General features: G+C 45.8%; 1 protein-coding gene and 1 long non-coding RNA gene across 2 annotated transcripts in view; one reads left to right on the top strand and one right to left on the bottom strand.

The window, feature by feature from the left end:
* Dpr12 (defective proboscis extension response 12) overlaps positions 1-7483 on the bottom strand; it is a 160007-nt gene extending 152524 nt beyond the window's left edge. The window contains exon 1 of the mRNA XM_076801979.1: positions 6898-7483. The gene's annotated coding sequence lies outside the window, so the exon portion shown is untranslated. The remainder of the gene's footprint in view (positions 1-6897) is intronic.
* The window catches only part of LOC143362119 (uncharacterized), a 144188-nt gene that overhangs the window by 64938 nt on the left and 65456 nt on the right, over positions 1-13794 (top strand). The window lies entirely within an intron of this gene.

Genomic DNA, 13794 nt, shown 5'->3' with positions numbered 1-13794 from the left:
TAGAATTGGTCGGTCATTGATCAGACATACGTATTCCTTGCATTTCCAAACCCGATTTTCTCGAAAACGAAGCTTCGGATGAAAAAATGTTGTTCTACATTTGCGACGTACTTTCTCGTGTAGAATCACCCCTCCACGCTTGTTGTGTGAAAAAAAATTTTGATATTTACGTGTTCACACGTACGTTAAATACTTTGCTACATTAGGGATCGATACTAATCGAGAAGGATCACGCCTATCATTAGATCGTCCAGCGAAACGGAACGCAAACTGCCGTCCCCCGGTTTTTGATCCAGATCGCGAGTCCGACGATCGGCGTTTCCAGCCGAAGCTCGTTACAGATTCATTATCCGCAATGCGATTAATCGCGCTAAACAGGTTAAGTGCCCTATCGATCGGTCGCGATTCATTCCTTTTTTCTTCTTCTTCTTCATTCTCTCCCCTCCCCGTTGCCACCGATCTCTCTATCTCTCCCTCTTCTTTTTTCGAGCTTCTTGTAAGCTGCTCGGAGGACGCTTCGAATGAAAATAGCGCGGCGCTCGCGCCGCTGCCGCGCGATACGATTGAGACCATTGTGTTCCGTTTATTGTTGCGACGTCACGGTTACTTTCAACGATTTTCAGACACCCTTTCTTTTCCTTTTTCTTTTTCTCTATTCGCGCGCCGCACCCGCCGAAGCCCCCGCCTTCGCGCGCGCCCACCGAAGAATTAATCTTTTAGTTTGAATGCGAAAAGGAGCCTCGATTTGCGCAGCTTCGAGCAGCTGATCATTTACATACCGATGAAAAAGACCGACACCCTCCTTTCGACGCGAGTTTACGGCAATTTGCGAACTCAAGCCGATACTATCAATTCGCCCTTCCGATTCCTCAATCTTATTGCAATTGTTCGCTACAGCTTCTGTCAACCCACGGCGTAATATATTTTGTACACAGTGTCCGAAGTATCAGAAACTGTTTTCCTTTATTGAACATTTCTTTGTTCGAGAAAATTACCAATAATACAAAAATTTATCACCAATAATAAACCAGTTATTATTTATTTCTTTCTCCATAGCAACAGATACAAATCTTTGCAGATTCGATCACAACTTTTTAGGACACCCTGTACATAAATTATAAAACAAATGTGGAGTAAAATATGTTTGTATTGAGAATTATATTTGCGAGAAAGGAGGTTAAAGTTCGTTATATAAGCGGGCTATTACTTAAGATATGATCATTTAAGATAGAATTATGTATATTCCCTTCACGAATGAAAACCGTGTGATAACACACTTTGAGATCCCCTAAATGTACTAAACATTAGTCGTGTATTTTAGGAGTGACAGTTCCGAATATGGATCGCGAATAGAATTTTAAGCAGAACTGTACTCCTAAAAGCGTATTTCTGTAGCGAATCGAACAGTTCGAGCAGTAACTCACTATAAAGCACAAATCGAGTAAGATTGCTTAAGTAAGAATCATAGGTTTGTTCGATCACTTTCAATGAAAAAAAAAGAAGAAAAGTTTGTCTGATAACCCGTCCGGTTTAAAAAAAAGAAAAGAAAAGAGATCGGTAATGCATTTCCTATGTTTCAGAAGAAACTGCGCCTGGCTGCGGGCGGAGTTCAATTTTTTATTAGTTCGAGGGAAGATTGGTAAAAAAGATCGTCCCGCAATCCCCTGGAATTTTTATGCGAGTCTACAACTTTATGTGTTCGGTTGACATGCCACGATCCTTGAAATAGAATGTCGGTTTCAACCGAGATTTTGAGGGTCCCTAAATCCACTCGCATAAATACACAGATTTCTATACTTACTCCGACCATTTTCATGCCCTCCGTGAAAAATTGATCGCGGCGGGAATTTTTATGCCTAATTCTATCGGAATAATTTTGACTAATTCTATAGGAAAATTGAATTCAACAGTAATCCGAAATCGTTTCGAGGCAATATTTTTAGCTGCCATATGTTGTTAAACATTTTTACTGTTACCCCAACGGTGAATAATTAAGGGCGTAACAATGTACAATCATGGTATTGAAATTTCAATGAATTTAATGGAACGAAAATGTTGAAAATTTGTAATAAAAAATTATACAAAAGTGTACCTCCAATTAAAACGAATAAAAATAGGTCACTTTTGGAATTTATTACCGGGAAGCCGAATGATATGGAGCTGATCGACGTTTTGCAATTCATTCTGACATGATCGAAGATTATAGAAAAATATCTGTTACACGCTGCAGTCAATGTTTCCCGTGAAATGTTTCCTTTTCGTCCAATTTTCGTGAGCTTATCTGCAATCACAATTTCTTTTTTGTGCAGTCTGACGAGAAACACACTTAAAAAATATCACCGTTTCTCAAAATTTCGGTTCGATGAAACTCGCGCAAATTTGACTGCCGCGTTTGAACAATTTGTGTCTCTCCGGTGACGAATTGTCCGAATAAAAATAAAACAATTCATAAAATTTGTAAAACAATGTGAAGCACGAAAATGGTGGTTTAAAATAATATTAAATCCAACGAATTCTTTTGTAACCATTATTCCTGTGTAATTCGAAGGGGAGTGCACTCGTCGCACTGACACAGTCAGAGCCGAGCAATTCGTAAGATTTCAGCAACGTAAAAATCATTTTTCCAAAAGTGCAGGGAGGCTGACACGGAGCAGGGACAGTTGGCAGTTCCGCGAAACCCGAATGACCGATAAGTATAATTCTCTGGGTCAGGTATTGCGACAGCCACTTGTGCGTGACACGGGTATGGCAGCGGGATTGTTAATATCGGTGGTTCGAAGGGTGAGGCGTTTGCGTTATTGCGCCGATACGACAAATTCTCGTCGTTGTTAACGGTAGGATGTTCCGGCCGGGCATTAAAGAGTTTAGTAACGGCCTGTATATATCCGCGAAATGTTGATGCAAAAATAGAGTAATTCAATTTCCGTGTAACAAACGGCCCTGGGATTAAATGAAATGGTCGAATAGGCGGCTATGCTTGCCGAGAATTGAATCCCCTGGAACGATACATAAATCTTCGCGATGCGTAACCATTGTTCTTCAGTCGGGTTACGAGGGTGGTGTGGGTGGACAGGGTGGAGGAAGAGGAGCAGGAGGGGAGGAGGGGGTCGGCGGCACGGGACAGGACGGGACGGATTCTTTTCGCGCGATCTCCTGAATATCCAACGGAGTTTGCATAAATAACGAATTGTTGAATAACGGCCGGCGGCGAAAATCACCGTGCGACAAATTCGACGAGCGCGTTACCCGGCAACGCTGAATCGCAAATGCGTGGCCGACGATTCGCGGGATTTGCATTTAGAAAATGATATGTAGTTAGCCGGGTCTACCTTCTACTTGCCGCCCTCGTCTTCTCTCTCTCTCTCTCTCTCTCTCTCTCTCTCTCTCTCTCTCTCTCTCTCCTCGCGCGTCAAACTTAATATACCGCGCGAGCGGATGCGGTTTATTGAGACGAGCATTTGCATACCGTTCGGAAAGGTCTTCCTATAAAAATTCAAAACGTTCCTTAACGAGATCAAATATCACTGCACGGGAACGGTGTCAACGAGTTCACCGCACCAACGGACGGCCGGTCAAGAATCTTGCGTGCCGTTCTCTTCGGCATTTTCGCTACGTTCCCCCCGTTTTTCGTCGCTAATTTCCCGATCGAGGTCAATTAGCCCTCGGCACGCCGCTAATAGAATCGGAGCTGCTTAACAAACTGTACGGTCAAGACTAGTCGGATGGCATTTCAATTATCAGCTTAAACGTTGCTACATTGGAATTTGTTCTGTTGACAGGTTGGCTGCCAAATTTCCACACTGACAGACTTATTGCAACAAGTTTAATTAGGATGCAGGTGAATCAAATTTTAAGAAGTTGTTGCAAAGGGGGAGCTTCATCTTCAAATCTGTGGTGGACACGGCCAAAATAAAAATTTATTTCTATACACGGCTCAATTAGCAACATGTTGGACGAAACAAGCGACCTCAGTTTCCGAATCGCTGTATCCTGTAAAAATATCTTCGACAAAATAGAATGACAGCGAAAGTGAAAGGTCCAAGCTCCAGAATGAGTACAATTATATTCTTGTACTATCGGTTTCTGTTTTCAAGCAACTAGTCACAGTTTAAATATTGACAATTTATCTGGAACGTGAAATTTAGTGTTCAAGTACCTTTTGGATGCACCTGTTCGTGAGCCCATGATAGCGAACATAGACCTCGAAATACGTTAACAAATTTAACCCTTAGCACTCGGAGCTATTTTCATTCTGAAACTAAATTTTTCTTCCGTCTTAGAATATTTTCATTGTATTCGTACGAAACCGATCCGATTTACACATATAACATTTAAATGGTTAGTAATCTATTGGTAAAAATTTTGTAATGTAACAAATATTTTGTAATATATTTTGTAATTTCTTTGAAATAAAGTGCTAGTGGTGCTTCAGAGTCACCACTCGAGTGCAAAGGGTTAATAGTGTTTAGCCAAAGCGTCACATTTATCTAAAAATTCGTAATCTACTAAAACATGAAACCATCACTCATATGTAACAGCGTGTAGCAATATAGCGCATAGTGATATTATTTAACTTGTTATACGAATAAGTGTACGCTATTGCTTCTATTATTGTATATTTGAATACGTATGACTTCTCCAAAAAATAAAAAAGAAATGTTTGTTTCAATCTAAGCTTTTCACTGCAGACGCGTTTGTTTTCGTTTCATATCGACCTATGGGATTAATATTGATGGATGAAAATGAAATTTGATCGCGATTTCTGTAAATAAAACTTTCAATGTTTATCGTTAGTTGAAAATGAATTTTCCATATACAAATTGAACCGCTCCGGATCACTATATTGTGTTTGGAGCACCGGAAATCCGAAACTGCAAAAGAGAATGGAGGCAACGTTTGCTTTGGTACGGTTCGATTGAAAATTGAGCAGTTTTTGAATTACAGAAGTTTGGCGATAATAGTCTTGAACGTGGGAATGTAGAAGTATGAATGAATTCCGCGATGTTTGAGACAATGAATGAACAATGATTGTTTGCGATCGAACTTGATAATCATAATTTAACGGACAAATGTAAATTTAAAATTTAATAGAATAATTGTGTTAAATTCCACCGTGTGTCAAATTATTTGTCAACCAGCTCGTTTCACTTTAATTCTGTTCTACCTTCGCGTTCTTTCATATTTTTATTTTCATCCATGGCCAGACAACTACGAGCAAATACGATCATTTAGAATCACGATAAAGTTTGCACGACCATAAAATTGCTGAATACAGAATTTATTATTAAAACTGCCATTACCACTCGACTACGACGAGAGGAAAATTAAAAGGGCTTAATGAGATAGAATGTAATGGGGCATTATCCTAATAGCGGAAACAAATATTATCCCGGCGGATTGTCACTGGTTAAAATCTACGCCAGACGCGATTTGGCAAAAATGGGATTGAAGCATCAACGAAAAACATTATGCGAGGCGATAAAACTTTACTCTTTCAATCTGATAATTTCTGAAACCCTACGATGTTAATTTGAACTTTATTACACTGAAAATAAAAATCAAGATATTTGTATTTATCAATACTATTTAACCAGATGCATTCTCGAAAAATAACCGCGCAATTTTGGCACTTTTAAAAGATCATACAAATTAATTACTTTCGGTAAAATGATGGACTGCGAATTTTACGCATTTGTGACAAAAACGAATAGCTCCCCCTGTCACAGTTATTAACGGAAAAAAAAGACGCTTACAAGCGGATCCCATATTTTTTGCAAGAGACACAGAAAATTTGTATTTTGCCTAAATATCCGTAGTCTGATGATCGGTGGTCGAGTGTCAACGAAGCTGAAGTAAGTCTCTGAAAAATTGATAACTGTCTCGGGGTTCGCGGTCCAATTACGCGTAGACAGACTTGATTGACAACGGGATTTCATTGAGCAGTCAGTGAGTCATCGGTCGGGGCGAGAACGACCTTTGTCATCGTATGCCTTCTTCTGCGCGTAACAGGACGCTCGGATTGCCCGGTGATTGATCGGTGGGATTAGCGGCCGGACAGACGAAGAAAGTCACGGGGCTTTGGCGATCCGGCAATTGAAATGTTACGTGGATAATTGAGTAGAAAAAAGAAAGCCGGCGCGCGATCGGCGAAAGCCTTACGTGTTCGCAGAAGCATGTAGGTAAACGCATTATCATCCGCTGACACACGGGGGTGGACGAGGTGGAGGAGTAAGAACGAGGAGAAAGAGGAGGAGAGGGGTCTCTCTCTCTCTCTCTCTCTCGCGCGCGCGGAATAAGGTTTCGCTTTGTTGATTGAATTCGCTGTAGGCCAGTCAACACAGCTGAACTTCCTACGGGATTCCGCGCTGCGACAAAGTGACGGTGAAACCGGCAAATTGGATTTCTTTCGTCTTACCCGGGAACGCCATTAACCGACATTGCTTAACTTCGTTTCGCCTGACCGCTTTTTAAAAACCCCGGTGCTCGTACGATTTCCCCGTAACCGAGCGCGTTGTGCTCGAACGCGCACCGTTTAACCCTTCACCTACGGGCGCGCACAACATGTCCATCCGCGATGGGCACGGACCATGGGCGCACGAAATGTCGCCGTCGAACGACGCTCTTCTCGTCCGAGCAGGAACTGCGCGAATCGAGCACGCTCGGGATTCTCGCGTAAACAGAATCGAGACCCCCAACAGAAAAATGTATCGACAACTGGGGTCCTCGCATGATCGAAGCTGGAAAAAGGGGTAGAGATTCTCGGCGCCGAGCTCGTATTGTTAGCATGCAGATTTTGGGCACACGGTTCGGCGACACGGCCGAGGAGAATTCGGACGGAGGATTCAGGGTAGCAACTGGGCGAGGTGAATGGTAGAATGATCGGTGCGTGAGACTCACTTTCAGCGCGGGGATATGGTGCACGGTTAGTCCTCAGCGGGACCAGCTCTTGCGTGCCGAAGTCAGCGATCCTCGAGCAGAAGACGACGACGACGACGACTTAGGTTTAGTTCCAAGCGCACAATTGCACACCGCGGAGAGAACGGCACACACAGGGAACGAACGCGGGCGAGAGATCTCGTCGGTTCAACCCTCAAAGGAGGGTTGCGATCGGGGGATACATGATACCCCCGTGTTCTCGGTATTCCGCGAATCCAGCTCTCTGCCCGTCAAACGAGAATCCTGGGGGATAGTCCCGAGGTGGCACTGGAGGAGGCTTCGAATCGGCACGGGCTCCTCGAACTGGCTCTCTCTAACCACCGAAAACCGAGCAACTCGTTGCTCTGCGAACGTGTTTCTCGAGATCGAACGGTTCTCAGTCAGACACCGATAACTTCTTCCACTGATCACGTCTGCACACTCACGGCACCACGGTAAACTCTCACTTTGCGTTCACGCACTGGGGGGAGGGGGGGGGGGAGCGATGTATCAGGATAAATCAGTCCGCCAAGACGGTTCCCTCCTCCTCAAGAAGAGACAGAGACAGAGAGACAGAGAGACAGAGAGACAGAGAGAGAGAGAGAGAGAGAGAGAGAGAGAGAGAGAGAAAGAGATGGAGAGAGAGAGAGAGGGGTGGAGGAAAAGAGACAGGTAGACACGCGTAGAGAAATCGAGACAGAGAGGCAAGCGAGACAGAAGAGAGAGAGAGAGAGAACGAGAGGGCGAGAGTTTCTCTTCTCTCGCGACAAAAGTGTGTCACGCGAGGAAGAAACCAGCACCAGCAGCGCGGATCGAACGAGTCCGCTGAGCCGTCGAGTAACCGGAGGTCTCGCGTAAGTGTCCCTCTATCCCACGGTGTTGTTCATCGAGACTATCTGTGCTTCTTCCTGCGCTTTCGCCCGGGTCGACGGGGGGCTACGATCGCGCACAACAGAGAAGCAACACTGAACGAGGCCCCAGCCGGAGAACAATAACGACGGTGTATATCCTGGAGGGACTCGGTCGTGACGTGTCACTGTAACACCACCGGATCCGCGGTGCACACTTTGCCGACGATGACGACGACGACGACGACGACGACGACGACGACGAGGACGCCGTTCACGTACCTGCTCCGCGTACGTTCCTGCCTGGCGTGCTTCGATGTCTGCGTACGCGTATGCGTGTTTACAGGCTCGGGCGGCCGTGTGTAACGTCGTCTCGACGGGTTACAGGCCCGCGATGGTGCGAGCGAGTCCGCGAAACGATCGCGCGGCGGGCGACACGGTTATCGGCGCGTATCGGCGAGTTGCGTCGTCGGTCGTGCGGGCAGACTTTTCTCGAGCAAAGGGAACGTGCGACACACGGGCGAATTTTTGCGCTAGAACCGATACGCACCAGCCCTAGGAGAGACCCTTAGGCCGGATCCGCGGAGTTTCCTTTCACCTCGATTTTCGGTCCCTTGCCACCCCCGCGAGTTGCACAGGCGCGCACCGCTTTCAGAATTTCCGAGGCTCGGGATCGCGCACGTCGTGGAGAGGGGTGGCCACCCTCTCTCCGTCGCTCCTACTCTTTCTCTGCTCTCCCCGAAGCCGATGGAGTAGCTGGCGCTGCTACGAGGAGGGTGGAAACGGGACGGCGACAACCCTATATACCTCCCTCTACCATTCTGTCTTTCTCCCTCTTTTTCTCTCTTTCCCTCTCTCCCTCCCCCACCCTCTCCCTCTCTCTCTCTCTCTCTCTTTGTGGCGCTGCACGCGGGAAAAGTGGGAGGTGGAGATCGGATAGGGGCGAAGGTGGAGGGTGGTGGGTTTCGCCTCCTCCTCCTCCTCCTCCTTCGTCGGAGGAGAAGATTCTACGGCACACGACGAGGAAGACCGGCGCGGCGGCACCACCAGCCGGCACGCACTAGTACTCTGACAGCAGGCCCGTAGGCTCTACGTACTTTAGGATTTGCGCGGACCGACGAGCTGGCTCTCGCATGTGTCGGTGAGGGTTGTACGTACTGTCGTGCCACTACCGTTACCACTACCATCACCCCTCGTTGTCGCCGGCGTGCTGCTGCTGCTGCTGCTGCTGCTGCTGCTGTTGACGGTGCTAGTGCCGCTGCCGCTGCTGCTGCTGCTGCTGCTGCTGCTGCTGCCGCCGTTGCTGCTCCTCCGCTAAGCGACGTGGGTGTGGTGGGGTTCGAGGGGGTGGCGCAGGCGTTTTGGTGCACCGACGCATTGATCCCTGGAATTCGTAGGGACGGTGACTAGGGCCAAGCATGTGTCCACTTTCGATGCGAGACAGAGAGGAGCAGAGGGGGCCACTCGGTGAACAGACCGAGAGGAACGTTTCAGGGTAGAAAAGAGGCGGCTGCCGGAAGGGTGGGGGAGGGAGGGAGGGGGGAAAGCGGCTAGGCAGAGTACAGGAGAGGGGGAATGGAACAATGAGGTTGAAGGAGAGGAGAGCAGCAACCGTTTTACTAGCAGCCGATGTCCACACCTGCAGACCCGTTCGGTCAGGATGCGTTTGAGAATGATGGAATGTCGGTTCGATTGAAAATCTTCCGGCCGAATCGGAACCCCCGGGGGCCGCCTGCTGCCTCTCTGCGCGTCTGCGAGCGCGGCCGGCGATGGTCGCTGTAACGCGCTCGGCGCGGCGCGTACCCGACGAGGATTTCCCAGATGACGGATAATGATGATGGATGGACCGAACGAAGATACTTGCTTTCGCCGAGGATAACGCCGGAGGGTGGTGGAACCGGTTTTTTTTTCCGAAAAAATTGCGCAGGGAATTTCGATAATTGTTCACGGGGGTGACGCAGTTTCGTCCCGTTGACGAGGATGGATGTCCCCGATGAAAACGCTGAAGCGGAACGCGGCCCGTGATTCATAGCGATTTTCCCGGGTCGAAAAAGAAAGATAGAGAAGGAGGGAGGGGGAGAGTGGGAGAGCGCGGGAATGAAAAGGAAAATATATCGGCGGCGATAGAATTTAAGACGAAACTTTATCGCCGTTTTAATCATCGCGAGACCACCGGCCGGATGCAACAAGCCGCGATTTTCTTGCAATTGATTGGCGAGGCCGGCCGGGAGGGGTGGCAGCAAAACGAATCCGTCCGGTTGCTTATTTAAAGGGGACCCGGCGACTGGATAATCCATAAGATTAAGCAGAAGTTAGGCGAGCCGATCCTTTCGGCCGTCGGTCGCCCCCGTCGTTTTCATAATGTCTACCTTGAGAGCCGGCCGGGATCCTTTCATTCGTTTCCGACGCAAAAATCGTTCGTTAATTAAGAAGGTTGATTCGACGGTTCACGGCAGCCCAAAGAAGTCTCTCTGTAACAACCCCGAGGGTGGTCTCGGGCTCAATGGAATCGGCGGGGTACGGGGGCACGTAGGGGGTGGGGGGCGGCTAACGCCGTCCTCGGTGTACTTTTCTTTCACTAGCGATCGTGGTTTTGCCAATCCGGTAAAAGGGTCTCCTTCAACGCCTTCGACTCGTCTCTCTCTCTCTCTCTCACTCTCTTTTTTTTCCCTCTATCCCTCTCCCGAATCGATTTTACGATTCGTCCGATCGTCAACGCGCGGGGTCCGCGAGGCATCACGGGCAACGGTGAAACGCGCCGACACCGACGATGGTTTTCTGTAAAATATTCAGGCGCAGCCAGCGCACAGATATATGTCCCGATAGTGAATAAATAATAAGGGCGAGGGTGATCTCCTCGATCGGTTCATAACTCCGTTCCGTTTCACTGCTCTGATCCATTCGTCGACCTCTCTAACGAGAGTTCCGCACTCGAAAAGCGTAAGTTTCCCCGGGCGAGCTTATACAGGGATGAAAATTTCAAAATGAAAAAGGGAGGGGGATGAGGAGTCGAGAAACCGGCGAACGAGAAGGAGAGGAGAGAGAGAGAGTGAGAGAGTCTCCATAAATGTTCGGGACTCTGCTACCCGGAGAATTATGCATCTGTCTTTTGAAACGCACCAACCGTATTAATAATTCGTTCTGCGAGACTAATGCGAACACGCCCCGAAACGGTTTCTTCTCGCGGACTTTGTTTGCCGTCGTTATTAGGTCTACGAACGAGCCCTGTCGTTCCCCTCGCTACCCTATTCACGACGTTGTAACGCGGTCGAGATAAGGGGATTTATTTGTGACGTAATTGTTATCCGAGACCCGTTTCCCGTTTTACGCCCGGTTTATAGATCACGATGGCGAACGAAAATTTGCATTCTTTAATGCAAAATCTCTTCGGCGCGCACCGCTTCTCGCCCTCCCTTATTCTCGAGAGTCGCGCGCCGGGTTATTAATTAGTCGGGATTTTTGTAATAACAGAATCCGACGACAAACTCTGGGTATTGCGAATTGTTAGACGGGAAATTACCTCCCGAGCTCATTTAATACTCGCGATGTTTGCGGTGTCATGAGCGCATCTCTTTTCACCGCGCACACTTCTTCCCTTTTCCCAGCAACGAGATGTTGCATTTCTTTTTTTTGCAAATCCCCGTCGCTTTGTAGTATAATCCCCACGTAAGGTTACCTTCTTTCGCGGTCGCTGTCGCATCAAGGGAGAAATAATCCACTTTGCGCGCACTTCGCGTTACAGTTGTAAGTTTACATCCTCGTGCCGGTTAAAATTCATCTGCTTCCGCGCACTTCGTAAAGAAAATTCGTTTGCAAAAATACGGTACAATAGCCGAATGTCAAAATCATCCACTACCAGTCGTCACTCGATTTCTCTGTGATTCCAAATTCAATTTAAATTATATATTTAGCAGTACCTACTTCTGAAAGTAATTTTATATTCAATTTCATTTTTAACCAAATACTCGACACTAAAATTTTACTATCAAATATATAATACGGAACGGAATACGGAATTTTACTATCAAACATATACGTTCGTATATACGAACGATATTTCTGTTAACCCCGCAATATCAATCGTGGGATTGGAAAATGTTATCCAAAATGTGTTTAGAAATTAAACAACCTGTAGAAACCTCGCCTGCCGGTCTTGGAGAGGTTAAATAAAGAAACCATCTTTTAATCTGTTCGCCGAGTAATTTCTTAATCACGACGTTAGGTGAGACGGAAGGTGAGAGAACTCGAACAGCAAAGATTATCGGTTATACAAATTAAGAATGGGTGAGGATAGCGGGAGGTGAAATTAAGCACCTACAAATAACAAGTCAGCTCACCGTTCTCGACGACCAGATAAAAAATCCTTTTGTTCTCTCGAAAGATTCGTCTATTCAATGCGTTCGCGCTTCCGACGAAATTCCAGTCGGAGGATAATCCGAGAGCTTTATGTTAATGAGAAATTTAGAAAAAACACACGGGGTATCAATTTTCCGAGCACTTTCGTAGTTGAAACTCTCATTTCGCGAGAACTCAATTCGAAAGTATTTCGACGACGCTATTACAGTACGGGCAAACAAATTTTCGACCGGTTTTTAATAAGCACGCGACATGGTGCAGTGCGAAACGGCAGTTCGAGAATGAAGTACTGGCTTGTGTTTCAATATGCTCGGAACACGGCTGTCCTTTTGTTTTCATTATAATGGAACACATTGATCGAAGCCTCTACCGAACATGTTTCGTGCATGTTTCGAGCTTTTTTTTTTTAATTATTTTTTCGCCGGAATAACGCGTTCCTTTTCTCGCAGTTCAACCCACATTGTTAAATTGACTACGCGTGACTTGGATCCAATTGCAAATTGTCGACCATGATTCTATTTTCTGGAAGACGAACTCTTTATTGCTGATTTGTCGAGAGAACGTGGGGAAAATGTAAGAACACTTACAAAAAATGTGATAATTTAATAAAGAAGAAATATTTCGTTGCTCGCAATTGCTTCAGAAACTTTTCCATTTTGCATAAATACTCGAGAAATATTTTCCCGCACTTTGAACACTTAACACTAGATTTACGGAGCACTAAAAGTGGCTAGTTTGGATTATTTTATAAAATTACCAAGAATATATTCAGGCAGATTTTTAGCAGGCTTTTACTATAATATACGTCTCAAGGAATAAATGTGTTAAATAAATTTCCTTTAAATGCATTTTTACAATCATAATAATTGTAAATTAAAGAACATAAAACCCGTCATTTTGACGGGTCCCGTAAATCTAGTGTTAAAAGTGCCAAAAACCTCGCTTCTGTTTCTGTCAGCTTATGCTTGATACTGTGCGGAGTGTCTGACTATCTGTTTCGAGATTTATTTAAATGATAGCGCATAAATATCATGTTTATTCGAATGAAACGTGGAATATCGGCACAAAGCACGAAACAAACGTCCGCAGAATGTATTAATTCAAGATTAAAAGATACGGCCGAGTCGGTCAATGACGTTGCCTTCTATAATCAAGTTGTCAAACCTAAATGACGTGGCTACGCGTAGAGAATATGCATGCATATCTAAATTCAACTATCATTCATTTACGCAATAAACGGCGAGGATGAACAACCAGGACATTAGTTAAGCTGTATTTAGTTCTACATAGTACGTATACAATAGGTGTATCTGATCGATGCTGCGATACCATTTAATTCAAAATGGAAGCTATTGGTACCAAATTTTTCAGATTTACATTCAACAACAACGTTTAAGTTTCACTTGTTAGAAAATTTTATGAACCAATATGGAATTACGAGCACAATTTTAAAAATAAAGACGTCTGTTCTGGTTTGCCTGCTGCAACTTGATTATTATTATTATTATCATTATCTGGCAGCGACGATCGAACCCGAAGGTCGTTATCGAGGTTCCGGTGGAGAACGTCGAGCGATCGGACAGGAAATTCGTCTGGCTTGTGCACGGAGCTTAACGAAGGACACGAGTTGTAAAGCGCGATTTCAGAAACGGTAAGTGCCTTTTTAATTCGACAC

This window comes from Halictus rubicundus, chromosome 16 (assembly GCF_050948215.1).
Source record: "Halictus rubicundus isolate RS-2024b chromosome 16, iyHalRubi1_principal, whole genome shotgun sequence".
NCBI classification, from domain to species: Eukaryota; Metazoa; Arthropoda; class Insecta; order Hymenoptera; family Halictidae; genus Halictus; species Halictus rubicundus.
Note: the sequence above shows the minus strand (reverse complement) of the source record. Positions and strands in the feature narration are given on the sequence as shown.